The 25,738-nt window shown below is 33.8% G+C and overlaps 1 protein-coding gene across 11 annotated transcripts in view; it reads right to left on the reverse strand.

The window, feature by feature from the left end:
- The window catches only part of LOC105496640 (protocadherin related 15), a 1,825,405-nt gene that overhangs the window by 928,915 nt on the left and 870,752 nt on the right, over positions 1-25,738 (reverse strand). The window contains exon 1 of one of the 11 annotated variants that reach the window (XM_071069556.1): positions 2,868-3,332. The exons of 8 other annotated variants lie outside the window; for them this stretch is intronic. The gene's annotated coding sequence lies outside the window, so the exon portion shown is untranslated. Of the gene's footprint in view, positions 1-2,867; positions 3,343-25,738 lie in introns of those variants that run through there. 2 more of the 11 variants (XM_071069558.1, XM_071069557.1) reach the window with 2 other exon arrangements.

Genomic DNA, 25,738 nt, shown 5'->3' on the forward strand with positions numbered 1-25,738 from the left:
ATTTCACCATGATTAAGTGAATTCATCCCAGAGACACAAGTATAGTTAAACATATGCTAATCAATAAACATGATACATCACAATATATGATCATTTCAACAGATGCCGAAAAGGCATTCCATAATATCCAACTTTCCTTTAAAAACATATTTCCATTGGCTATTATCTTGATTAAAAACACATAAGAAACTAAGTATAAAAGAAGTATGCCTCAAAATAGTAAGGGTCACATCTAACAAAGCCACAGCTAACATGATACTGAATGGGAAAACATTGAAAGCCTTTTCTCTAAGGTCTGAAACAAGACTAATATGCTAACTTTCACCACTTCTATTCAACATAGTATTGGAAGTTCTAGACAGAGGAATGAAGCAATAAAAGAACATCCTCATTTTATAGGAAGAATTCAAATTGTCCTTTTTTGCAGATGATATGATCTTATATTTAGAATATACTGACAAAAAACTTATGAATTCCACCAAAAGCTTCTAGAAATGATCCATGAGTTCAGTAAAGTTGCAGGATACAAAATCAACACACAACAATTGACAACATTTCTATATTTCAATAGAAAACAATCTGAAAGAAAAATACAAGAAAATAATTCAATTTACACAGCTACCAAAAAAAAAAAAAAAAGGAATAAATTTAGCCAAGGAAAACTGGAAAAGATTGATAAAACAAATTAAAAAGGACACAAAAACGTGGTAAGATATCCCATGTTTGGGGATTGGAAGAATTAATACAGTTAAAATGTTCATACTAGCTAAAGTGATCTACAGATTCACCGCTATCCCTATCAATATACCAATGACATTCTTCACAAAAATAAAAAAAAAAAAAGCAAAAATTTGTATGGATCCACAAAAGACCACAAATAGCCAAAGCAATCCAGAACTAAAAGAACAAAGCTATAGTATCCATAAGACAGCATGGTGCTGTGATAGAAATATACACATAAGCCAGTGTAACAGAATAGAGAACCTAGAAATAAATCCATGCATTTTCAGCCAACTCATTTCAAAAATGATGCCAAGGACATACGCTGATAAACAAATACTTTTCAATGAATGGTGATGGGTAAACTAGATAGCCATATGCAGAAGAATGAAAATAGACCCTTATCTCTTATTACATACAAAAATCAAATTAAAAAGGGATTACATATTTAAATGTAAAACTTAAACTAGAAAATGACTAGAAGAAAACATTGGGGAAACACTTCAGGACTTTGGTCTAGACAAAGATTTTTTTGGGCAAGTCCTCAAAAGCACAAAAAACAAAAGCAAAAATAGAGAAATGGGATTACACTGAGCTAAAGTATCTTCTACACAGCAAAGAAAGCAATCAACAAAGTGAAGAGACAATCCACAGAATGGGAGAAAATATTTGTAAGCTATCCATCTGACAAAGGGGTTAATAATCAGAATATATAAGTAACTCAAAGAACACAGTGGTAAAAAACAAATAATAAAATTTCAAAATGGGCAAAAATCTTAACAGATGTTTTTTAAGAGAAGATACACCAGTAGGTATATGGAAATAATGTTCAAAATCACTAGCCATCAGGGGAATGTAAATATAAACCACAAGGAAATATCATCTCACCTCAGTTAAAGTAGCTATAACTAAAAAGACAAAAAAAATAACAAATGCTGATAAGAATGCAGAGAAATGTGAGCCCTCCTACACTTTTGGTGGTAATGCAAATTAGTACAGTCACTATGGAGAACAGTATGAAGGTTCTCAATAAACTAAAAATAGAATTAGCATGCGATCTAGTAATCCCATTCCTCAGTATATGTCCAAAAAAAGGAAATCAGAATATCCACGAAAAATCTGACTCTCATGTTAATTGTACTACTATTCATAGCAGCCAAGATATGAAATTAATCTATGTCCATCAGCAAATGAACAGATTAAGAAAATGTATTTACACAAAATGGCATATTATTAATACATTAAAAAGAATGCTACTCTGTCATCTGCAGAAACGTGGAAAGAACTGGAGGTCATTATGTTAACTGAAGTAAGTCAAGCACAGAAAAACAAATATCCCATCTTCTCATTAATATGCAGGAGCTGAAAAACTTGGTCTTCTGGTGATGATGACTATAACAGTGGTTATCAGGGGCTGGCAAGGGTAGGATAGAGGATGGATGAAGAGAGATTGATTAATGGGTACAAAAATACATATAGATAGAAGGCACAATTTCTAGTGTTTAATAACACAACAGGAGTATAGCCAACAATAAAGTATTGTATATTTAAAATGGCTAGAAGATTTGGAATGTTCTCAACACAAAGAAATGAAAAATGTGGAAGATGATAGCTACCCCAATTACCTTAATTTGATCATTACACATTGTATGCATGTATCAAAATACCATATGTACCACACAAATACATATTATGTGTTAATATAAAAAGAAAAAATATAGGTTGAAATATATATACATTCTCTTTTTTGTGTACTAATATTTAAAACTAAACCACACTATATACTAGTATACAAAAACTATATATTACTATATAAAACTAATATAAATAAAAATAAAGCTATGTATATATATTTAGTAACTAAAAATTTACTCTTTCTCTTTCCAGGTCTTATGTTGTGTATTTCTCTCAATGCCATGAAATAGTTAATTTCTCATTTATAGATGAGGTCACAATGGTCAAGGACATATAGCAAGTGAAAGGGAGGTTTACATATCAGTGAAGCATAATCATTGGTGGCAGAAAAAATGAAGAATAAGGCAATAGAGTCCTATTACAGCTATTACCAACTACTACAAAACTGATGGTTTAAAACAACACGAATGTATCTTATAATTTCTGAAATCAGAATAAAAAATAGGTCTCACCGGACTAAAATCAAGGTATTGACAGGGCTGTGTTTTATCTGTCGGCTTGAGGGAGAATCCATTTATTTGCCTTTTCTAGCTTCCAGAGGCTGGTTACATTGTTTGGCTCATGGCTCATGGCCCCGCTTCTATCTTTAAAATCAGCAATGGCCACCTGAGTCGTTCTCAATTGGCATCATTCTGACCTCTATTTCTACTTCTCTCTTTGATTTTGAAAGACCATTGTGATTATATTGGACCCACCTCAAGAATCCAGGTTAATATCCTTCTCAAGGTCACTTGAGTAGTAATCTTAATTCAGTCTTCAATTTTAATTCCCACTTACCATGTGCTATAACATATTCAACAATTGTGAGGTATAAGACATTAAACGCCTTTGAGGGGCCAATGTTCTGCCTATGACAATGGTGAGATAAATGTAATGTGACGGGGAGGCTGGGTGCGGTAGCTCACCCCTGTAATCCCAGCACTTTGGGAGGCCGAGGCCGGCGGATCACGAGGTCAGGAGATTGAGACTATCCTGGCTAACATGGTGAAAACCCGTCTCTACCAAAAATACAAAAAAAAAAAAAAAAAAAGCTAGCCGGACGTGGTGGCGGGCGCCTGTAGTCCCAGCTACACGGGAGGCTGAGGCAGGAGAATGGCCTGAACCCAGGAGGCGGAGCTTGCAATGAGCTGAGGTCGTGCCGCTGCACTCCAGCCTGGGAGACTGAGCGAGACTCCGTCTCAAAAAAAAAAAGAAAAAAAAAAAAAATTAAGGTGATAGGATGGTAGATAAGTCTTTTCCTTTCCTCATAACTTTTGTCATACTCTATCTGGATATATACAACAGAATACGTACCATCCCTATTTCAAGGCTATCCTGTTTAATTAATTTTTGTTATGAGGTCACTGACTCTTTGTAGAAAACATCTAACATGTCAGTGCTTTGTACTTATTACTGTATTTCTCTGTGTGGTCATGAAAGAAGTGGTCTGTATGAGAGACTTTTCCAAATTATGAATCTAGAATACCCATAAATATTTAGTCTCGTTTATTCCTACAGTGTGTACGGGTAAGTGTATTATTTTTCATAAGATGATGACTGGGGAAATTGGGAATGTAGAACATGAAGACAGCATACCTGCAAGCCTAGTTGTTAGCCCTCGTTATATTATAGACTGGTAAATGTACCTACCTAAATGGAATAAGGATGCTACTCAAGACTGAAGAAAATAGTCTTAGAAAATGTGCTAATATAGATCATTGAATGTTGAAGACCTTGCCATGTTAAGTGATGTACAGAAAGGTCCTAGAATACTGGCTTTCTCCTGAAGAGACCACAGATTTCTACTGATGACATAGAGTGACATATCCTGAGTAAGGCTATAAGGATTGTGGAGACTGCCTTTGTACCAGGGTGAAGTCGGGACATGTTCTTTCTTCAAAAGTTTATCTTTAAGTCCTGCATTCTAGAAAGGAGAGACAGTCCCAAGGTCACTTTCCTAATATCATGGTACACTTTTTCCTGTGTTAAGTTGGCGGCCTGGGGTTAGGGAAGAAGTCCATCTTTGTCACAAAGAATGTATTACCCAGTAGGAGACCACTATGGAGATTTATAGACTTATGTTCTTCAGGAACAGTCATATTGCATACTGAGTTTCAAATGTCATTGTGTCGTAATATTCATCAATGTCTTACAATATTCACCATAAGTTTGGTAAAAGTTATAAACTGGCTTTTATCTGACCTTTTGAAAAAAGAAGGGATAGGTGTCCACAACTCAGTGTGAAGTGTTTAAAAGACAAATGTTAGCATCCACTCCTTCATTGTGGATTATTATTCCACCCAAAATTTCCTATTTCAAAAGCCACATTTGGTTCATGTCAATACGAAAAGATGCCAAAATAGGAGAAAAAAGTTTGGAGATCATGAAGATGCAAACAGGAGTATTTACTAATACTTAAGTAAGCTTATACAAATACACTAAAATACAGTATTAATTTGGCTTCTAAGTATACTTTACTCTATACAAGTTACCATCACTTGAGAGAAAAAAAGAGAGCCAGAGATGAATATATACTTTCCAACATAATATAGAGGCATAGTAGCATCCTTAACATGGCATATACTGTGCTCCTAAATATTGCTCCTAAATATTAAGGATAACATGCTAACATTTGTCTTTATCCCCATGTTTGGGGTTCTAAAATATTAGATGTAGGAAAACTAAAAAAAAAAATAAAGTTGAAAAAGAAACCACTCTAACACCAGGAGTTTTATTTTCATAAAACATCCATATCCATATACTTTGTAGGCAGTTTCCGAAATGGCTTTCAGTGATCTCCTTCTCTTAATATTCATATCCTGTCCTTTCAGCTTGATAGTTGGCTTGACATTAATCACACTTGAGCTTAATCACTTCCCAGTCTAGATGACAAAAGCCTTTGACTTTTTTCTTGCACATTCTTTTTTGTCTTATTTATTAGCCCTGTCAAAGCTGCTTCTATGTTGTGAGATGCTTTATGGATAACATCTATGCGGAAAATAGTGAAGCAGGCCTCTTGCCAACCACCAATTAGGAATAGCCGTGGAGGAACTGAGTCCCACCAACAGCTACTTGAGTGACTATAAAAGTGGATCCATTACTGGTTGAACCTTGGGATAACTATAGCCCAATTGACATCTTGATTTTAGCCTTGTGAGATATTCAGACACAGAGGATGCAACTAAGCATTGTTTGAATTTCTGACCCATAGCAACTGAGATAATAAATGTTTGCTGCTTTATCCACTAAGATTTTGAATAATCTGTTAAAAAAACTACTACACATACATATACAAACTTGCAATATAAAACATAACTTTACAGGGAAAAAAAGAAATCAAGCAAGAACTAGATACAGTTAATATAAACTAAACTCAACATATTATGGCATGTGGAAATTGTAAAGTATCTTTTTCTTATATATGTTAAGTACTCAGTAAAAAATTAGAGTGCTGAAATCTGTATACTGGAGTTGAAAAAAATAAAGAAAACTTAGAGGATGTATGGGAGGTAGTGAAGAGATCATTAAAAGATTCAAAATCAAAATTTATATAACAGAACTTGTATTTAAAAAAATGTAAAGAGTTACAAAAAGTGTGTCTCCTCTGGTAGTAATTATTACCCTATTTGGTATAATGTAATGAATAAGGTTTTGAATAACAATTTTGTGGCAGATTTAAGCAACAATCCACGTAAACAGACACGTGGATTTCCTTCAATAAGGGAGCAGGAAATGACAATTACATTCTCCGGCGAAAACATTTTATCTTTGTTTACAGACTTTGTATGTGTGTGAATGTTTCTGACAAACTGTAAAGTCCCCCCAATCCTAACAAATAATTTATTTGACCATTAACTATATTTCATGCATAACATTTATTTTATGACATGAAATTATATTTTGAATTTAGATTTTTACATTTTGTTAATCACTACTTCACAAGAAGGGGAAAAATAAAAAATATTCAAAAAGCAATTATAGCTCAATGATTTAAATCAATTCACTGGGCTATGGTTGTGGCAGATAATAACAAATTAAATTATTCTTCAAAGCTAAGTTGATTACTCTGAGTACCTACCTGTGTTCTTCTAAAATTTTATAAATTACATGTGATTGGAGCTCAGATGAAATTTAGATTGCTGATTGATTTTAACTATAGGAAAAACTATTCAAAGAAAAGATTAAATGAAAACCAAATCCTTTTATATACACACAGAAAAAAAAAAAACATGAAAATGAAAGTGATCTAATCAGAAGTATTACAAAAAATAGACAAGAAGAATCAATAGTTACATGATCTCTCTCATAATGGTAAATTCTCTCTTTAAGTAGGCATGTTGCGATTGATGTATGCTGAATGAATGCGTTTTAGTTTTCCAACATAGCAAATCTGATGCTGAACTTGAAATCAGTTAGACTGGTAAGCGGTTTCTGGCTGGATTCCACATAATGCTGTTGGTTCATGGGATTTCCTTGGTCTAGCCAGGTTTAGAAAGTGTTTTGAATCAGTTAATACTGGACTGATTATGTTAATGAAATGGGGAAGGGTAAAACTCACTGATTTAGAAACTGGATGATATATAAGTGTATAATATAAAATTAATCTGCAGCGAAGGGCAGAGTGGTTTCAAATATAAGTCAGTCCATTTCTTTAACAGTTTCCAAATGTCTGGGAATTTTAATCACTAATTATAGCATTAAGTGAGCCAAGAACTTTAGAAAGGAATATACCTTTATTAGATATTTTCTTGAAGTTGTGGTAGTCTAACAAGGAACAATTTTAGATAATAGGGATACTTACTGGAATAGTAGTCAAAATCTCCTTCCTGAACAGTGAGATAAATACTTAACAATTGACTGAATCCTTCATTCATAAAGGATAAATAATCCTTATTTTCTACCTATTAATCTGATAGGTGATTGAATGTTATCTTGCACTGTTATGTACAATAGGGTTTCTCAAACACAGCACTCTCTGCATTTTGGGCCAGATAATACCTTGTTGTGGGGGTGTCCTATTTATTGTAGGATGCTTAGCAGCATCCTGGTCTTTCTCCACGTGCTGGAAGATTGGCCGCCTCCCAGTTGTGACAACCAAAAATGTTTCCAAGCACTGTCAAATGTCCTTTTCGGGGCAAAATAATTGTCTGTTGAGATACACTGCTCAAAAAGAAAGAGGGGAGGACAGCAGGGAGTGGCGATAGTTAATGGGTTCAAACATACAGTTAGATGAATGGATAACATCTAGTACTTGATAGCAAGAAAGAGTGACTACAGTCTGCAATAATTTACATTTTAAAATAACTAAGAGTATAAGTGGATTGTTTGTAACAGAAAGAAAGGATAGATGCTTGAGGTGATGATTACCCCATTTACCCTGATGTGATTATTATGCGTTTTATGTCTGTTTCAAAGTATCTTATGTACCCCATAAATATAGTCACCTATAATGTATCCACAAAAATTAAAAATTAATGAAAGGTTTCTATGACTCATGTGCAAATATAACCTTAGTACTCACAACCAGTATATATATTTTTATCCTTCTTGTGTCAGGGCAAGACCACTCTAAGGTTTGATGATATACATATGCACTACTATGGTTTATTACAGCGAAAGGCTACACAGCAAAATCAGCAAAGGGAAAAGGCTTATAGGGAAAAGTCCAGCAGAAACAATGTACAAGGTTTCAAGAAACCTCTCCCATTTGAGTCACACAGATGTGAGGATATATGGCCCCCAACTTACAGTGGTCCAACTTACATTTTTTGACTTTACATTGGGTTTATCAGGGTATTATATGCATTTGTGACTTACAATATTTTCAACTTACAATGGTTTTATAAGGTGTAATATCACTGTAAGTCAAGAAACATCTGTGATTCATCAGCAATGAGTTGTAACACCAAGTTGTGAAATGTCCTCCAGATAAGTTCATTGGAGACTTAATGCTCACTGCTTAGCACATATCACATTTCCAGACTTTCAGAAATAAAACAATTGTTTAGCAAAACCAACATTGTTTTTACAAACAGTTTAGGTACTACACACCATGCTTATCAGTTAGGGAATGATGAGACCCCTTTTAGAAATCCAAGTTCCCATATGCCAGCCACTGGTCTACCTTGCAAAAAGATCTTTCTAATCACAGCAGTCTCAGGCCTTTTATGTTAATCCTTTCTCTATGCTTTCCTACAAAATGTTTTGTGATATGTCAGCTGCATTTCAGGCACCCAAAGACTTATAGAATAAATAGGTGAACTAATTAATCAACCAGTGATGTTTTCAGTTAGAATTCCTTAAATGTCTCTATTGACACGTTTGTTCTAAGGACTCTTAAACCTACAAAGAGGAAAATATTCCACATAATAAAGTATAACTACAGTTTTATAATAAAGGAAAATTTTAGTTAATCAAATTGTACTAGCATTGACCTGCATTTCCAGAAAAATCTTCAAACAACTCAAGATCCAATGGGAGGAGCCCATTTTCAGTGAAAAGAAAACGATGTATAGTAATATTCTGGTCAATATAACTTCTAAATGCAACCACTAAGAGGATGAGGAATTTAAATTTCTTGAATCTAAGACTCCATGAACAACCATTTTCTGTCAAGGAGCCAATATTATTTTTTAAAATAAAATCACTCAATGGTTACATTCTTGAGATATGGAGTTATCTAGAGTCGTTCACTCAAGATGAACTGCTTTAGATTAATAGGATGCTTTGAGAAAATAAACTTCACGTTACTTTTGAGAAAATATAATGCACATTATTTTCATGATAATTAATGGTGAAACACCTCCCATAACCACACATTCCCCTTTTATACATGTGAAACAATTGTTAGTTTAGATTTCACCACTGAATTATTGTCTGGTCATCACCACCTCCCCCATCCTAAATATTTAATGAGAGCAAGGTCTGTGTTCTTTTTTCATTCACATTTATCTCTCTAGGACCTTGCATAGGATGTAGTAAGGACTATTTAACAAGAATCTGTTAAAATGTTTTTAAAAAAAGCTCGCAGAGATAACCGTCCATACCCCATGTGTCCCCATAGTATATTTGATCTTTATTTTGAGGGCAAACACTATATTTTAAAAATTAAAATCTAATAAAGATAAAACAGCATCCCTCTACCGGATTGATTTGATTGTAAAGTGTGCTAAAAATGGGTTTCCAGTGCACTCTGACACCACTCATAAAATCCTAACGAGGACCTGGTAAGGTCTTAGTTTGTCAAAACACCATACCAGAAACCTCTAATATAAACAGGCTCATATTATAATCTTCTGCATTTGTAATTTTTGAGAATAAGGTGGAAAAGCACTCATTAAGTGGAGGATTTTTCTTTTAAATGTTATACTTAAGAATATATCTTTATTCTGGATGAGACAGATAAGATGCATTGCTCCCCAGCCCTGGCAGTGGATTTGTTTGTATACTATGCTTTCTAACTCTCTTTCTTTGCTGAGCTAGCTATTTTTTGTTTATTTGAGAATGATTGTACCTTAAAGGAACTATATTCTGTATCCATTATTTTATAAAGGTGAGTGGGTTCAGTAAATGCCTGAAAAGGTATCTTGACTGAGATCACAAAGTTAACATAATAAACCTGATAGTGCTGTAGGAAGAAAAGCCTAGTTAGATATGGTAGTAAAACTTAGCCTTATAATTCCCAGGCCAAATTTGTTTCCACTGTCACCATCACCAAATCAGCATCAGTAACTAATCAAATAACAATTTATTTAAACCATTAAAAAAATGTAATTCTTTCACTGAAATATGAACATATATTTAAACATGATGACGATCTGTAGAAACAAATATTTTTAGAATTAAGAAGAAATATATTTTACGAAGTAGTTTGTATTAAATAAACTATTTCCTGGATACTGAATGATGATAAAAGTTTACCCCATTAACACTAGGGAGCATATTCAAAGAATCCACAACTCTAGCAATTCTTTGGTTAAGTAGAAGCCACAAGAAGATAATTTATATCTGAAATTATGTAATATTACAACATCCCAGTTCCTTTTGTGAAACCCAGAATTCCATTTACTCATTTGAATGGCTATACTTTTTTAGAATCCCTTCAAATTTGTTCCATACATACTTTTTAGATATGAACTAAAATTAGACAGAGTAATATAGTTTTCTCATCAATATGGAATTGAAAAAAGAAATACTCTAGTTACATTTTCCAGCTGAGTACTTTGACTTATTATTGGATTTGATTTTACTTTTAACAGTGACACAAAGGCAAATGCAATTGGCAAAGTTAAATATGTGGTAGCAGAGTTTGAAGTTTAAAACTCTACGTGCTTGCTTGCTTGCTTGGTTCTGTTTTTGTTTTCTTGAGCAACTGTTCACTACTCAGCTTGCTCTGTAAAGTTAAGAGCATAGACTCTGGAGTATCAGATGTAGATTAGAATTCTATTTTTGCCACTACCTATATTTATGAATTTAAACACCTTTTTTTTTAACTTCTCTGATCTCAGTTTTCTCATCCTTTAAAAGAAATTTGTGTATAGACAGCGAGGGGTGTTACTACTCTCATTAGCAATAAATAATATTATTACTTCATTGTCAAGTTTCCTACTACCCAGGTGCATGAAGTGCCCTTACTCTGTCTCTCTCTTCTCTTTTTCTTCCAGTTTCCTTTATTTAACTTGGAGAAATCAATCTATTTTTCCCTAACAATTTATTTTACATTTATAAAACTGTAGAGATGGCTTATATTGTTCATGTAACATTGTTAGTTTATCCACAGGATAAAAGAAAAAGAGTTAAACAGTAGATAATTAACTACCATAGCTATAGTCATTCCTCTTTAAAAACTCTAGTCAACTAACCAAAGGAAACATCTTCTCAGTGAATACAGGTAAGTTAGGGCAAAGTTTTGGTAGTGAAATTGTAAAGAATCAATTTCTTTATGATGAATCAAATCATAAAGAAATTAACTTTGCCGAACTATAAAATTTATTTTCAAGTAGAAAGTTTGTTAAAAATGTTTCACTTTATTTTCTTTGAAGACAATAAGTTTTGGAGGCAATTCAAACATTTTATTATGAATTATCAACTAAGTTAATTTTAAATAATGAATTTGTCTTTGTACTTAATGCAAATTGCATATACATTGTATTCAAAATAAAATGCAAATACCAAAGAAAAATTGTTTGGTAAAATAATGTTACAAGTTTATGTTTGTTTCATAGTAAATTATTTTTAAATTTTTGTCAGTTTACATAACAAAAGATTGCTTAATAATTGCAAGTAGCAACTTTACCAATATATAAAATTCAAAATGTTACTCCAAACACAAATATAATTAGCAGCAATAAAAGTTTAGTACAGGAACTTTATTAACAGTGGTTATATCCAGTTTGTAGTTGCCAAGAAATACCAGCTTTACATGCCTTGGCAACAGTAATAAACTATTTATGTCTTTATAATAAACATATAGGTGTTAAAAGCACATTTAAAAGAAATACCAAAAGAGTTTATGACATTTAGCGAGCATATGGTCTCTATAAACTAGTTAACTAAGTACTTTATAAAACTGTTAGTATTAATCCTAATATTAAAATATTTTATATTTGTGCTGCATGGTTTTCAAAGTATCATTTAGAAGGATTCTATGTATAACAGCTATACATAATAACTTATTTATTCTTCCCAATTTTGCCAGATAAGATTTATCTCTACTATGATGAAGAATTAAAACAGACTCAAGATGGTTAAAATGTTGACTGACATATTTAACCACTTGGTATGAGGGCCAGGACTCATAATTAGGTATGTGTAATTCTAAGTCCATGATTATTCCAGTTTATCTTGCTGTTGCTCAAACAGGTGTGCTTTTACATTTGCTTATAAAATATGCACAAACAGATGGCACCCGCTAAATATATAACTGACAATAATATCTTGATATTTTCAAATACTCAAGAGTAATGTAGCACAAAGGGCTCAGAAACGTGCAACATAATATATTGCACCCAGAAAAAATCCTTAAAAACAGTCTAAAGTCTAATTCAACCATCTATGTTAGAGAAAAATTGGACAAATAGAATTAAATGATTAGCCAATTTACTATCTAGAAAATTTCAAAGTTCAGACTCAAAAATCACTTCTTTGAATCCATTTCTAGAGCTTTCTGTTATATCAAGAAAACAGATTTTTTCCAAATGTTTATGTTTCTTTGTCCAATCTAAAGGATGAAAGATACTAATTCTCTACAATACACAAGAAGAAAAGAGAATTAGGCAGTATCTTTATCAAGTCCCATCAGATTAGCAGAAAATTTACAAAAGAGATGTTATAAAACTTTTTGACTGAAAGGCTTTTCCAATATTATAAAAAGGGTATCACATTATATTGCCATATAATGCTATTAAGAAGCACTTTGGGAGGCTGAGGCAGGCGGATCACGAGGTCAGGAGATCGAGACCATCCTGGCTAACACGGTGAAACCCTGTCTCTACTAAAAATACCAAAAAAAAAAAAAAAAAATTAGCTGGGCGTGGTGGTAGGCACATGTAGTACCAGCTACTCTGAAGGCTGAGACAGGCGAATGGTGTGAACCCGGGAGGCAGAGCTTGCAGTGAGAGGAGATTGCGTCACTGCACTCCAGCCTGGGTGACACAGCGAGACTCCATGTCCAATAAATAAATAAATAAATAAATAAATAAATAAATAAAAAACATTACCTACTACAAAAAAATCTTAGTCATGTTTCCCAATCTATTATAATTAATAAAATGTTAATAAAAGACTTTATTGTGAACCTGTTATTCAATATATTTTATTCCAGAGAAATGGATATTAAAGGATATTTATAGTACTTTCAATTTGTTTTGAAAGCTACATCTGTATTACCAGGAATATGTATAAGCACTAAATATTGTTGCAGAATTTGTCTAAGGCTAATACCATTTTCAACACCATGAAGAATAAAACAATTTTCCTGTATGTCAGAAAAACCCTCTTTACAGGTTTTATGAAGTATATAAATCCCTGCATGAATACATTCAACTGGGTGACTCTATTACATTATTGATGCCCCCTGTGCTTCTAAAAAAAAATGATGCCGAGTGTATCTTTAGGATTTGAAAACAATGAAAGTACTATGAAGCCAACTGACAGGACCTCACTTATTTCCTGCTGGTTTATCAGTAGTCAGGAAGGATTTGCACTCAAACTCTTCCACCTTTCCTCTCTTGTTATCAATGGCATACACGGAACCACAGGAAGAGGAATGCATAGTGTGGCCATCTAAAGCAGGGTAAAAGTCAGAAATTCTTACAGAAATAAAGTTGCAATTGAGGTTCAAAAATAATTACCAACAGACACACTTGAATCAAAAAAAAAGAAAAACAAGAATCTTTAAAAACCCATGATCTAAATTTATATTGACAATATAATTATATGCCAATGAGTAGTTTTGAATTCAGCACCATATACTGACTATTTATCACATAGTAAAGGTACAAATAAGTAAGGAGTTACCCTCATGTAAATATTCCATCAATGTTTGCACATCCATGGTGTATATTATACAGATACATCTAGCACCAGAGGATTTTGGATGCTATGGAATAAGAAAATAGAAATGTGATTTTTTTTTTCTTTTCGAGACAGGGTCTCTGTCATCCAGGCTGGAAGGCAGTGGCCTGATCTCTGCTCACAGAAAACTCCGCCTCCCAGGTTCAAGTGATTCTGGTGCCTCAGCCTCCCAAGTAGCTGGAATTACAGGAGTGTACACCATGCCCAGCTAACTTTCTTTGTATTTTTAGTAGAGAAGGGGTTTCACCATGTTGCTCAGGCTGGTCTCAAACTCCTGACCTCAAGCTATCTGCCCACTTCGGCCTCTAAAGGGCTGGGATTACAGGTGTGAGTCACCACGTCCAGCAGAGGCATGAACTAAAAAAAACCAAAAAACAAACAAAATGAAACTTGAATTGCTTTCTCACCCCAACTACTTATTTGATCTTACCAAGTCATTTCATCTCTATCTTCCATTTTTTAACCACAATGTAAAAACATTTGACTTTCCTTCCCACTATATTGTTGTAAGTATAAAATGCCACAATACATGTGAAAACGGTCTGAAAATCCTAAAGCACTATACCAGTACACTTCCATATTGCTCTATATACACTAGAGCAAGAAGAGGTTAAATGCGTTCTCCTGGTAGCACCTTGCTGAGCACAAAAATGTGACATCGGCACCAGCGTGACCTGGCTCATTTCCCTAAATCTGGAGTGTAAATTGAAGTGTTTTACCCAAATCTTTTTTTTTAATTTTATTTTTTTTAATTTTTTTTTTTTTCAGACTGAGTCTCGCTCTGTCGCCCAGGCTGGAGTGTAGTGGCACCGTCTGGGCTCACTGCAGGTTCTGCCTCCCAGGTTCATGACATTCTCCTGCCTCAGCCTCCTGAGTAGCTGAGACCACAGGCATCCACCACCACTCCCGGCTAATTTTGTGTGTGTGTGTGTGTGTGTGTGTGTGTGTGTGTGTGTGTGTGTGTGTGTATTTTTAGTAGAGACGGAGTTTCACCGTGTTACCCAGGATGGTCTCAATCTCCTGACCTCGTGATCCGCGTGTCTCGGCCTGCCAAAGTGCTGGGATTACAGGCGTGAGCCGCCGCGCCCAGCCCCCCAAATCTTTACTGCCAAGAAAAGTGGCAGGTTTAGTAATTTCATAGTGGTTTTGGAAAATTTGGCTTTTAATCTTCCTTTAGATTAGTTCTTTTCGATTATAACATTGTTAACACTGTAAAACTCTAGTTTGAGTGAAATTCTAGTGGGTTGAGATAGTGCAATCAATGAACATTGAGCCAAGGATGAATTGGTGCTATTCCCGGTCAATTCTCTTTGGTAAAGAAAGATGAACCCTTTCCATGATTGAAAGTTACAAAAAAAAAAAAAAAAAAAACAAATCTAATATCACTACATATCAAATATAATTTAAAATATACAATCAAAATTAAGTCCTTATTAAGTCTTGGTAGATCAAAAAAAAAAATACACCATCAATATGCCAACACACATCTAATTACTAAATTAAGAAAAAAATTTGTGTCAATTTTTGATTGGTAATACAGAAATAAATTTTCACTAGAAAGAAATTTTGAATAAGTATTGACACTGATATAAATTACATAATTTAATTGTCATTATTTTTTCAATTTTTGAAGTTATATGTAGAAGATTAGATTACCTTAGATTCCAATTCAAAGACTATATCCCATATGATTATTTCAGCTCTTTTCAGAATGCATTATTTAAGAAACAAAACCCTGATGGACATAACCTATTATAATGTGCTGCTGCTCACAAAATAATTGATTATAAACATGCCAGAAAAAATTACACAAGTCACATATGTGTTCTTCCCAGATTCAAGCTATTATCTTCTAAATATTGTAAGTAGACAGTAGATTAAGATAATTTTTTGCCATGTTTTTCATGCTTAGAGTTTTTCTTTCTTTCTTTCTTTCTTTCTTTCTTTTTTTTTTTTTTTTTTGTGAGACAGAGACTTGCTCTTGTCACCCACGCTGAAGTGCAATGGCACGATCTTGGCTCACTGCAACCTCTGCCTCTCAGGTTCAAGCGATTCTCCTGCATCAGCCTCCCAGCCACTTGCCCCCCATCTGGCTTATTTTGTATTTTTAGTACAGATAGGGTTTTGCCATGTTGGCCAGGCTGGTATCGATCTCCTGACCTCAGGTGATGCACCTGCCTCAGCCTCTCAAAATGCTGGGATTACAGCCTTGAGCCACTGCACCCAGCAAAGTTTCCCTTTACACAGAAAGCAGCTTGAAGGCAATGCCAATATTGGTTTAATTTTCTTATAAGGAACCAAGTATAATACGGGAAATAATTAATATAATTTATTCTTAAAAATATAGCTTAGTATTGTATTAGTTTTTCTAGAGACTGAGCCAAATGAAGTTTATTCCGACTAAAAGACTGCAAACATTTACTTAAGCTAATATGTCTCATTCTTAAAATGCTTAAGGGTGCAACTCTGGAATTATATTTCTTAGTCACACCTTACTGCAAATTATATTAATTGTAGAAGAAATTTATTTATAATCCTAGACATGTTTTAGGAAGAAAATCTGAATGGTTTAGGGAAGAGAAAGATACATCTTCTTATGATAAAATAAAGTAAGATACTACAGGTCTTTATGACACAATAGTAAACATATATATGAATTATGAATTAATCTAAGCATGTCCATACAAAAAGCTCTAGCTGTGTATTTTTCATTTTAAATCAGTTAAATTAGTTACATAATCTACTGTATAAGATTAATAAAAATGAACTAAAAACATCTGTTGGCTCATCAGAATAATGCAACACTTTTTTTGGTTGGGTTATGAAGGATAATATTTATAATAATAAATGCATACAAAGTTCTTATTACAGTATGTAGAGCACAATGGATGCTAACTGGATGTTACTTTCTCTCTCTCTCTATCACGTAAACACCATGAGACTGGGTGCGGTGGTTCACACTTGTAATTCCAGCACTTTGGGAGTCCAAGGCGGGTGGATCACCTGAGGTCAGGAGTTCAAGACCAGCCTGACCAACATGGTGAAACCCTGTCTCTACTAAAAATACAAAAAAAATTTAGCTGGGCATGGTGGCAGGCGCCTGTAATCCCAGCTACTCAGGAGGCTGAGGCAGGAGAATAGTTTGAGCCTGGGAGGCAGAGGTTGCAGTGAGCTGAGATCCCGTCATTGCACTCCAGCCTGGGCGACAGAGAGAGACTCTGTCTCAAAAAAAATTAAAAAAATAAAAATAAAAACAAAAAAACAGTAAATACCATGAGTGCAAAAAGAGAAGCTATCTTATTACTGATGTGTCCCTATCCTTTATACAGTGTCCATTATGTAATAAGAGACCAGCAGTCATTTTTTTCAATATGTAAATACAGAGAAATATCTTGACTACAGTGTAGGACTCCATGTTTGTTTGGCTCTCTGCTCGAATTAGACTTTTCTCCCATCAATATAGAATAAGCCATGCATAGACATAGCTTCTGTTAAAAATCTGCAGCCCAATGAGTAAAATGGGCTCACACAGATCTTGGAAAAATACATTTAGTAGGCTTGGTGAAACAGTAATGGTTTTGCACAGAACTCCACTGCAACCCACCTGACAAACTAGGATATGCTAAACAAACCAGTCATTTGTGTGTGTGTGTGTGTGTGTGTGTGTGTGTGTGTGTGTGTGTGTGTATGTGTCTGTGAAAGAGAGAGACAGAGGAGAAACTATGGCTATTTCCTTTATCAATGCTGGCTTTGCCTTGCCTTAGATCGGGACAACAGACTTCACAATTTTTCCACATATATGCAAGTAAATTCTCAGCACTTTAACTGTCTCTGAGTTCTACTTTGATACATCTACTGTGCAATTTATGTCAATAAAAATAAAATTCCTAAGTAGGAGGGGGCTCTGTCTTAACGTGTTTAGTATTTGGACTTGCTTTTATTTTATCTGAAGACAGAGGATGCTTGGCTTTATGAAGCAAGCTCTCATTCAATCGAATTATCATATGTCTCAAAAAAACATGATAGTAAATGTCTTTTGATAGCATGAGATATACAGGAGAAGTATAAAACTCTGCTTTATGAATGTTCTGCTTCCAACCAGGATATATTCAGTTGTAGTTAAGATAGTTGTGTTCTATTAGCTGGGGACAATTGGAAACTGTCTTTATTAGAAACATACATGTGTATGCCAAACTGCTAAGAAATGAGAAACGTCTGTCTATATCACCTGTTTTTTGCTTGCTCAGAATTCTACCTTCTTAAAAATTGGCTTTCCTTTAGAAAACTACTTCATTGGCCTTCTTTATGGTAATCACAGTGCTATGCCCACCAACAATGACAAGAGACCTAAATAAGACCAATTCGATTATTCCTTAAAGTTGTATTTATGCTGAGAGAGAGAGAGAAGGGCTCCTTTCCTTAGTAATTGCAATTATGAATTTAGCTATTGAGTTGTCAGCAGCCTTGATATACATCTGCATGGACAAATCTGACTGAGAGTTAAAGCCAAACATCATGGGACACAAGCAAAAGGCATCAAAAGAAACAGATTCCTCAGGGGTCTTATTGGGTTTCTGAATACAGCCATGCCTGAAAAACTCACTGTAACACCCTTCATTGCTTTAGAAAGAACTATTGTTCTTTCCCTTATAACCAAAGGAGCACTAACAAATGCTGGTTAAGAAGAATATTAATAAGAATATACATGAAAAAGAAACACATGAATATGCTTTTGGTATAAAGTTATCTGAAATATTTTAACATGCAAATTAGATACCATGTAGTTTATTAATAGTTCCTCAAATTAAAATGTTTTAGTATGTAAATACAGATGGTTTCCAACTTTAAATGGTTCAACTTACAATTTTTGATTTTATGGTGGTGTGAAAGCCGTACTCATTTGGTAGAAATGTTTCATCAAATTTTGAATTGTGATATTTTCCAGACTATTAATGTATGGTAAAATACTCTCTCATGATGCTAGGCTGCAGACCCCAGCCCGCCACAAGATCATGAGTGTAAATAAATGATACTCTACAGTGTACTGTGTTGCTGGTGCTTTTTGGATACTGTCGTTTCCATCCCATCAGTTTACAAAATGGCATTTTGACTTAAATGTTGTCAATTTATGATGTGTTTATCAGGACACAACTGCATCATAAATCGAGGAGCCTCTATATACACTATATATATATGTGTGTGTGTGTGTGTGTATATATATAATTTTAAGTATCTCTTTATATTAATGTAAAGTTTTATTTTATACTTCATTTGTGAGTGCTCTGTTCCTTTAAATAAAGGCAATGAAACCAGATCAATGAGAGTACTTAAATTTATTCTAGTTGTAGAAAAGCTTGGATGATATCATTACAAAGGAAATCCAAATAAAATCCTAACCAATTGAACTTTTGGGTTGTGTTTGGAACTATCTCTTTTCAATAAATTAACATGTTTTATATGTTTACAATGACAAATATTAGACTATATTCTTTAAGGCTTCTCATCAGCAAGACTTTCCTGGTTATATGATTTATTTTTATTTCATCTTTCCAATTTTTCTGAATTATGCCTGTACTTTCTTTTATCCTTGCCTCCTCTAGGTCTGGCTTCTTCTGCCCTCTCATTTCCTGGTCTCCCACTGACTCTCCTTTTATCTCTATGGCATGTGCCCTTGGGCATGTCTTTCAGTGCCTGTCACTCTTATACTTCACTTCCTGTCTCTGCCTTCCCTCTCCCTCCATCTATCTTACTACTTCTCGGCACCCTTATATACAGATGAAATAAAATCACTTAAAATTATCAATTAGATTTCACGTAGGAATTTGAAAAGTACTATCATCATTTCTTTATAATAAAGAATGTGACATATTTAAAGAAAATTATTTTTAGCAGTGTTCAATTCCACTTGAACACTATCAGGCAAACACCTAAATTTTCCTTTGTTCAGGTTGCAAAATGTGAGCATTTCCTAAATTTGCTGTGAACCCTCAGGAATGAAGCAGAACACAATTTTCAAAATAAAAAGGAATAATTTAATACATTTAAATATGAATAAGTTTCCTAAAAATGATATATTAATAAAATTCAGTACTAATATATACAAATCCTAAATAAATTTCCGTTTCAATACTTTCTTTTGATAGTTCTGTTTTCTCTCTCTTGATATAGAAACAACCTGCATTTATGCAGTTCAATTCCTTAGGCATATATGATTCATTCATCTTAATTTAGAAAATATCAAGGCCATGCCTGAGAGCAGAATTAGGGCATTATTTGTCTCTTGGCAATGTATTTTAAAAATTGTTATCAATAAATAAATTGACAACATCCTTTCTAAGCTGTGTAGACATTTTCAATCAATAATGCACATTATCAGGTCATAAAATCTTCCCTAACTTTTTACGTGATAAATCTTTAAGTTTTCTTCAGGGAATAGATTCACACTTAGGTTTTATCATCTATCCTACACTGACATTTGGGGGCTGAATTTTTTGAGGTAATGGGTGTCTCTGTACAGCTGCAGCCCCGAATGATCCTTTCACTCCTATACCCTGAGCAAAAACAGTCTTGGGTTACAGGATTGAATTAGTGCCTTCTCCTTGTTTCCTGCACCGTTTATTTCATCACCTAATCCCATGTATAGGGTGAGTAAGAGTAGTCAGTTCATATGAATCTCAGCAGATAGCAATATAAACATATACTTGGCTCACAGGGCATAACTTACATTTACTAAGAAAATGCTCAAAAGAATTCATTGAAGTTTTTCTATACATACTTTCAGGAATTGTAATGAGTACTTGCTTATAAAATGTTGACAACTTTAATCATAATTTTAAAGTGGTAAAAACTAATATGCAATATATCAAGGGAACAATACCTCAAACTGTTTTCCCAGAATATACTTTACAAATTATCAAAGCAGATAACTGACCACATTTCCTTTTTAGTTTACTTCGCTAGTTCTTTGAAGTTCTATTCACCATTAGCTCTTTGAATAACTGTTTTAAAACAGATGGGATGAACATCTGGATAACGCAACATATATATATATATATTTCTATCAATAGCCTCACTGATGTGAGGAACATCTCCTCCCACACACACCACCCTGTGCCTCATCTAATGTGTTAACACTTTGGATAATGAGAACAACAGAAGTGGATACTAAATATCTTATTCAAATTAACTCAAATCTGAGTGCAAATGTGGAAGTATCCATGCAATTCACGAACTGCTGCCCCAGCCTGTGTTTTTAACAGCAGTGTTTGATGATGTTGGCACTCTTGATCATTTTATGTTTTTGAAGTTACTGAGTTCAATGATCCATCCTTTGTGTTTATTTATCAGGACTGTGAACATCACAAACAATTTAAGATGTTTAGAAATAAATGTTGATTTTAGATGGCAGAAAAATGCAAAGTTAGTTAAATTGATAAGCATCATTTTCATGTATCTATTATCTCTTTGTTAATAGTTCGCTTTCTCAGACATAATGGAAATGGCTGAGGAATATGGGTAAACTGAAGTATCTGAGTTCAAATGTATGCATGTTAAGATGAAATAATAGACATGCCACTCTTCTGTGCAGAAATTCAATGCCAAACTAACTCATGAAATACTGTACTGTACAATACAATACAATACAATACAATACAATACAATACAATACAATACAACACAACATAGTTCAACTATATTGACTCGAAACAATATAACTGGTAGTTTAAGTTACTGGTAGTTCAAAGAAAGACCAAATGAATTCCGAGCCTCAAACAGTGTTATTAGGGACTTGCCTCCCTCTTTGTCTCTCTGGCTTCCTCTACGATGGCTTAATTTTCAGGCTGGCTTTCTTAATAATGTTGGTAAATATGATCCCAACAAGCTCTAAAATTCTATACTTCTTGCCTTTCTGCCTGAATCTTGCCCCCTTAAAATAATTTGTTTCAGGCACTTCCAGTCCAAATTTTAAAACTGATACTAATTTTGTGTAGTTTTGGTCATGTTTATGATGTCTTAATTAATCACTGTTGTAAAGAATGGCATTTTGACTTAAAATGTTGTCAATTTATGATGTGTTTATCAGTACACAACCGCATCGTAAATCGAGGAGCCACTATATACACTATATGTATAGAAACATATATATATATAAACACACATATAGTGTAGAAACAGAATGACTTAGGTAATATGTTCAACTCTGAAGCTAGACTATCAGGTTTTGAAACCAATGGATTAAGAACAGGTAAGCGGCTGGGCACAGTGGTTCATGTCTGTAATTCCAGCACTTTTAAGGGCCGAGACAGGTGGATCACTTGAAGTCAGGAGTTCGAGACCCACCTGGCGAACATAGGTGAAACCCCCTCTCTACCCAAAATACAAAAATTAGCCAGACGTGGTGGTACACATTTGAAATCCAAGCTACTCAGGAGGCTGAGACAGGAAAATCGCTTGAACCTGGGAGGTGGAGTTTGCAGTGAACTGAAATCGTGCCACTGCACTCCAACCTGGGCAACATAGTGAGACTCTGTCACAAAACAAAACAAAACAAAACAAAAACAGGTAAGGAATAATTCTCCAAAGGAAAACTATCATTATTTTATCCAAATAATGATGGAAGCATTCTGCTCAGTCAAACCGACCTATGTCTATAATCAAAGTGCAAGCTTTACAGAGGAAGTTTAAATACAGAACTGAAATATTATTCTTTTTTTTTTTTTTTTTTTTTTTTGAGACGGAGTCTCGCTCTGTCACCCAGGCTGGAGTGCAGTGGCGCGATCTCGGCTCACTGCAAGCTCCGCCTCCTGGGTTTACGCCATTCTCCTGCCTCAGCCTCCTGAGTAGCTGGGACTACAGGCGCCCGCCACCGCGCCCGGCTAATTTTTTGTATTTTTAGTAGAGACGGGGTTTCACTGTGGTCTCGATCTCCTGACCTTGTGATCCGCCCGCCTCGGCCTCCCAAGGTGCTGGGATTACAGGCGTGAGCTACCGTGCCCGGCTGAAATATTATTCATAAGCAATTGGAGTATTCTGGGGAATAGATATTAGTAAAAATTAAGGAAATAGAATGTCAACCAGTGATAATAACATATATATATCTCTCCTAACATTAGTCTAAACACAGAGTCCGTATCACTGACAGCAAGCGTTGGACATGGTTAGAGAACCATTCTCCTTACCATAAAGTGAGAACGCAGATATACTCTCCAACTAATTTCACCTTGAATCACATTTTACCTATGTCTGAGCTATAGCATAACGTCAGAGCATATTAATCATAAACATATGCAAGAATATTGCAGAGTAAAATTGCCATTGCTTATTTTTCTTTTCTTATAAGAAATGCTAATTAGGGTAAAATTCATGTTGTAAAAGTATTTACATGTAAATTAACTTCAAAAAAATTTTGCTGGAGATATTAGCAGAATATGTTGTATTTTTTAAAAATGCAAGAATTTGGTCTAGGCTGGGTTGAATATGTTTAGGAAAAACATAGTCTTTTGAAGAAAAAGTAGATTGCAATATCTCAAGTAATAACTAATGACAATGAAGATAATAAAGTGTTCTTATGAACCCAAGAGTTGATATTTCTAACTTTTATGGCATAGCTGAATCATTCAGTAAAACCAAATGAGACAAATACCTTCCATCTCTCAAATCAAACAACATACTATTGAGATTTTAGCTATAACTTTATGTTTGTCTTGTTTGAAAAAATATTTCAAAACCCCAAAATATTTTTTTGTTAAACCATCTTAAATGGTTAAAACATTCCTTTTAAAGGAGTAAATACTTACGAAATGCTTAAGCATTGTAACTTCATCATTCCAAAGAATTAAAATATTTATTTTAAATTGAAATATTTATTATTGAAATTGAAATTGAAAAATTTTAAATTGAAATATTCAATAAATTGAAACATTTATTAAATGTTTGAACATTTTAACTAGCCTTTTTTAAAGTGCAATCATAAAAACACTGGTTTTACAATGAAAGAAATTTCATAATTGCATTGACACATTTGAACTGTTTAGACATGTGGCACTAAAATGAAACACAATTGTGAAACACATATTTTAGATAAAGTATAGTTGCCGAAGTTTTTATCATCTTGAAATAATATTTTTATTCTTTTTCGCTTTTAAAGCATATGTTTGTGTCACAATTTAAGTTGATTCTAGCAACTTGCAGTTAATCCCTGATTACTTGTCATGATTAGATATTCAGCCAAGGTATACATCACAGACCATCTGTGAGAGGACACTATTTCATCTGTCTTCTGGGTAACAGGGAGGCTCATTTTGAGGATGAACCCACCCTGCTTTTTTGTGAAAGCAGGAGAGTGCCAGGTGGTTGGTAGAGATAAACACAAAGGGTAATACTGGCGAAAAAGAAATGCAGGGCTTTGCCAGCAAACCTGTATAATATTGGTGCACTACAACAGGTGGTAAACAGTGAGATGTCATATATGTATAGAAAACCAGAATACATTTCACAATTTGTAGCTCAGATTCCACGAGACACTAAGAATACAGATGTTAGGAAGTTTCAAATTTCATTAAGAGTACAATCTAATACCACCTTGAAAATACCCTTTCTCAACTGCGTGTACTTATATTGCTAACTGGAGAAAATAGCTCTGGAGAATAATCATGGAACTGTGTGGAGTTTATTTGGTTAATGGAACCAAACATACAGTTAGGCAGAAGAAATAAGTTCTAGAGCTCAATTTCACACTGTAAGGTGACTAGTTACTAAGTTATTGTATATGTCAAAATAGATAAAAGAGAATATTTGAAATGTTCCCAAAACAAATAAATAATAAATCTTTGTGGTAATGGATAACCTAGATACAGTGATTTGATTTTTACACGTGGTATGCATGTAAAAAAGTATCACATTTACTTTTCATGGATACATAAGAGTTGTACTATATAAATATGCACAAAAGTAAATATGTGAATAGATTAATAGAACAAGAAAAAATGATTAGCACATGTATCAAAAAATGATTAGTACATGTATCAAAATACCACATTTACTTTTCATGGATACATAAGAGTTGTACATATATAAATATGAACATATATAAATATGTTGTACATATATATATATGTTCTGTAATAATCATCATTGAAATTGTGTGTAAACTGGATTGTTACAAAGAGGTATTTTATGCCATATATATGTATGTACAACATATTTATATATGTACAACTCTTATGTATCCATGAAAAGTAAATACATGAATAGATAAACAAATAGGACAAGAAAAAAATGATTAGTACAGAATATTCAGCCTTTTTCTAAGTTTCAGGAGAAATCTGCAAATTTCCTAGGGAAATTTATGATAAGCCTATTAACATGCAAGTATAATGTATTAGATCTAATTTTTAAAAGTAAAAAGAGATTTTTTTTTTTTTTTTATCATCCTGAAGAAGGAAAAGAACTTTTACCAAGGTTTTCTCATCCTGGGTTCAACATGTAATGATAAAAGCAAACTGGAGTAGAAAGTAAGGCAAAGAAAAATAAATACATACATATATTTTTTTTCAGTGGTCTTTAAGCATCTTATAAACTTTTTTATCTCTCTTGTCTAGCTTTATTCTAGGCACAACCTGATCAAAAATTGGTTCACTCAATGAGCTTGCCATGTCAGATATAGAAATGTTGAGATTTGCTAATTCAAAGTGCAAGAACACAGTAAATAGTAAGAGAAGACATGAGCCTGTCAGTATACTAAATTCACCTGCATGCTTTTTTCATCTAT

This window comes from Macaca nemestrina, chromosome 9 (genome assembly GCF_043159975.1).
Source record: "Macaca nemestrina isolate mMacNem1 chromosome 9, mMacNem.hap1, whole genome shotgun sequence".
In the NCBI taxonomy this organism is placed as follows: Eukaryota; Metazoa; Chordata; class Mammalia; order Primates; family Cercopithecidae; genus Macaca; species Macaca nemestrina.